Genomic DNA, 4,311 nt, shown 5'->3' with positions numbered 1-4,311 from the left:
TTATATTGAGGGAGAAAGCAGTTTCATGGTTATCAAACTCCTGACTGTCTCTTTCACACCTTTATTCCTAAGGCTATAGATAAGGGGGTTCAGCATAGGAATCATGACAGTAAAAAACACAGTGGCTACTCTGACGAGGAGCCATGAGCTTTTGGAGTTGGGTACACAATGAAGGAACAGGACAGTCCCATGGAAAATGGTGATGGCGGTCAGGTGGGAGGCACAGGTGGAGATGGCTTTTCAGAGTCCAGCAGCTGAAGGCATCTTGATGATTGTGACAACTGTGAAAACGTAGGAGATGAAGATAATCAGGAGGCTACATACACCTCATTGAGTGTAGAAATGAAACACTTCAGTTGACTGAAATGGGTGTCAGAACAGGAAGCAGAGATGATGGCAGAATACTCACAGCCAAAGTGATGTATGACATAGAACGGCAGAAGGACAGCTCCAAAAGAGAACATGTGATTGTCAAGGAACACATTCCACCCCACGTGTAAGTCCCAGCAACCAGGAGGCTGCAGAGCTTAGGAGACACAGCAGCTGTGTAGAGCAGGGGTTACAAACAGCCACAAACCGGTCATAGGCCGTCGCTGCTAGCATGGACATCTCTGTAATCACAAATGCGCAGCCAAAGAAAAACTGTGCCATGCATCCTTTGAAAGAGATAACTCTGTCTTCCAGTACCAAGATATCTAGGAGTTTGGGTGTAAATACACTGGAAGAACAAATATCCAGAAAGGATAGATGGCTAAGAAAAAAGTACATGGGTGTGTGGAGTTTGAGACTTGTCCTTATGATCACTATTACGCCAAGGTTCTCCACCAGAGTGACTGTGTAAGTGGTCAAGAACACCAGGAAAAGGGGTGCCAGGAGGTGCGGGTATTCTGAGAAGCCCAAGAGGATGAACATGATTACAGAGCTCTGATTTCCTTCACTCAGAACCATGGATCTTGATTTAAAAGATAAAAATAAAGAAGAATTAAAATTGAGCAATGAAACACGAGAAGGTGGAGTGAAAGAAGCTCAAGATTGCTCAACCTAAGCTAGTGAAGCAGTGTGATCAGTGTACACCCAGGAATGTTCTGAAGTGTCAGCTGAAGTCTTTGCTCGACAACTTGAGTAAATTTGATTATGGGAAATTAGCTTTATCCTTTAGAACTTCAGTTTCTTTATCTGGAAAATAAGAAAGAATAGTATTTCTCAGTAGTGGTATTATATATAAATGATTCCTGAATGAGTATAATGCTTAGAGTACTAAATGTCTCCAAAATAGAATATAATTACATGAGAACACAGGCTACATAGAAAGAAATTAAAAAAAGAAAAAAAACTAAACAAATCATTGATTGGGTTATGGCAGTCATATGATAACAGCAGAATTGGCCTGGGAAAGATTAAAGATTTTTAACACATAAAGAAAAATATAATAGTAAATTTCTCTGGGGTTAAACATATAACTGCACATGCACGATGGTCCTGGGACTAATAAAAGTAGAATTTAGCCTGTATATTGCTGTTTTCAGTTCATATAGGTCTCCTCTGCCAAAAATCTTCTGGATTCCATATCCCTCAGATCAGAGTGAAAGGATGATCCTAGGTTAAATCAACTCACCAAATGCCAGATATCTTTGGAGTATTGCTATGATGGATTCCTTGCTAACACTAATATGCTGCATACACATTTTGTATCAAAATTGAAATTTTTGTTTAAGTGTTTCCAGTCCTTTAATCAGAAAGTTGATGATTCTTGCAAAATATAGTTAATAATTATAGCAAGAAATATAATCTGTTATTTTTGCAACAGTCAAGAAATTGTAGAACGAACATGTCTTTGAGCAATAGGCAGACTTAGAAATTATACTTCATGATGGTGTTTTAATTTGCTTTATATCTAACTACTTAACCCTAGGGACTCAAACCTTGAAGAATTCTTACAGAGTTTATTGTCATGAGCTATAGACAGAATAACTAAAGGAAAATTCCTCTTCTGTAGTTTACAGTATGATTTCTTTTGTCATTGACCTATTGCTGATGCTTTTAAAAATAATTCACCTCCATACGGAGGCTGTGTTTGTGCATGCTAAGTCGCTTCAGTTGTGTTGGACTCTTTGTGACCCCATGGACTGTAGCCTACCAAGTTCCTATGTCCATGGGATTCGCCAGGCAAGAATACTGGAGCAGGTTGCCATGCTCTCCTCCAGGGGATGTTCCTGACTCAGGAATTGAACCCCTGTCTCTTTATGTCTCCTGCAATGGCAGGAGGGTTATTTACCACTAGTGCCACCTAGGAAGACCATACAGAGGCTATACTTCTTAAAATCATGAAAAATTACATTAGTATATTTTCCAATGAACCTAACCCAAATTATGGCTGATACAATGTGCTTTTTAGTCTTACATATCTCTACATATATTGATATGGAAACACACTTAACGTTACACTGCACAAAACACACAACATTATACTATACATATTTTTGCATTTAGCCAGTTAGGCTTATTATTCATGCCCTGAGTATGAGTACCATCAGCTATGGGTTGTTAGAGTGGATATTGATTAGGTGTCATGATCCTAGCTTGGACAGCAAGGAGATCCAACCAGTCCATCCTAAAGGAAATCAGTCCTGAATATTCATTGGAAGGACTGATGCTGAAGCTGGAGCTCCAATATTTTGGCTAACTGATGCAAAGAACTGACTCATTGGAAAAGAGCCTGAAGTAGGGAAAGATTGAAGGCAGGAGGAGAAGGGGCCGACAGAGGATGAGGTGGTTGAATGGCATCACTGACTAGGTGGACATGAGTTTGAGTAAGCTCCGGAAGTTGGTGATGGACAGAGAAGTCTGGCATTCTGCAGCCCATGGGGTCACAAAGAGGCAGACATGACTGAGCAACTGAACTGACTGACTGATTGATGATACTGCTGATCAGTTCAGTTCAGTCGCTCAGTCATGTCCGACTCTTTGTGACCCCATGAATTGCAGCATGCCAGGCCTCCCTGTCTGTTGGGAAGCGTAGTGCAAAATAGCCGTAAAAGGAGAAAGTCCTTGGGAAAATGGCGAAGGGCCAGAAGTACGCGGCTTTGCACTACGGATAGAAAGACATCTCCTGCCTTTGGTTATGCTCGGCGCCAAGAGTTAATAATAAATAGGGATGTTACTTGTGAGAGCGGGTTGTGGGAGAAGCTCATGAGTGATTCAGAGCGCGCTGTCCTTGAAATGTTTCTACTGATAATGTGTTAACTCCGTATGCGCTCTGCTGGCCGCATACTTTGAGCTCTTTGTTCCTGCTTCTATAAAAAAGCTTGACTGCAGAAATAAACTTGTCAGTCCTTGCAAGAGACTGTCCAAGTGTCCTTCTTTCAGGTTCGTCGCTTCCAAGTCCCGGGGAGAAAAACCCCAACAAGTGGCGCCAGGAACAGGGACTTGAGAGAAAGGCTGAACAAAGCGACGAGCCCCTGCAGAAAGAGGTAAGCAGGATGGGACAACATAGCAGTAAAATTCCTTTCATTTCTATAATGCATCATTTTTTGAAACAAAACGGTGTTAATGTTTCAAGAGATCAGTTGAACTGATAGCATATGATCAGTATATGCTATCATATACTAGTGGAACATAATCCATGGTTCCTGGAGGAGGGGACTCTTGATCTTGATGTATGGAAAAGGGTTAAGAATAATGTTTTGCGAGCATATCGGCAGGGAGTTTGCATTCCGCCTCAGTGGTGGGTTACCTGGTCACTCATACGGGCTGTCATAGAACAAATTGAAGGACACAATGCATGAATATGAGCTTGATGAACAAGACATGCAAGGTGCTTTGAAATGCAAGAATGTCATGCTCAATCAAACACAACACCTGGAAAAACAACTTGAGGATGTATCTATTAAGGATGTGCCAAAACCGAAAACGCTTAAGGCGGAAGTCATTTCGTTCAGTGGACAGCCCAAATCTGAGGCTTTTCCTGCTCCATCTGTAACTGCAGTTGCTAACCTTGCTCATACTAACCGCTTCACTCCTCCGTGGGAGATGCCTGCTTGTGCTTTCACTTTCCCAATACAATTTGATCAACCCGTCCAGGGTCAAAATTCTTGGGACGGTATAGATTTTAGCATGTTGTCTAGCTTTAAGAAAGCATGTACTCTGTATGGACCTACTTCTCCTTACTGTATAGAATTTCTCAGAGGATGGGCTGACCATGGATGCCATATGATTTTTTTCAAGTGGCAAAGATGGTTTTAAATCCTCAACAATTACTGCAGTGGCAAATGTTGGTTGGTGATGAGGCCCAACAGCTGATGATTGACCAGC

General features: G+C 41.5%; 1 pseudogene; it reads right to left on the bottom strand.

Annotated features, from left to right (window-relative positions):
- LOC139186988 (olfactory receptor 1165-like) lies at nt 1-948 on the bottom strand (annotated as a pseudogene).
- Between the last annotated feature and the right edge of the window lie 3,363 nt (nt 949-4,311).

This window comes from Bos indicus, chromosome 14 (genome assembly GCF_029378745.1).
Source record: "Bos indicus isolate NIAB-ARS_2022 breed Sahiwal x Tharparkar chromosome 14, NIAB-ARS_B.indTharparkar_mat_pri_1.0, whole genome shotgun sequence".
Taxonomy (NCBI): Eukaryota; Metazoa; Chordata; class Mammalia; order Artiodactyla; family Bovidae; genus Bos; species Bos indicus.
The sequence above is the reverse complement of the archived record's forward strand: the minus strand, read 5'-3'. Positions and strand labels throughout refer to the sequence as shown.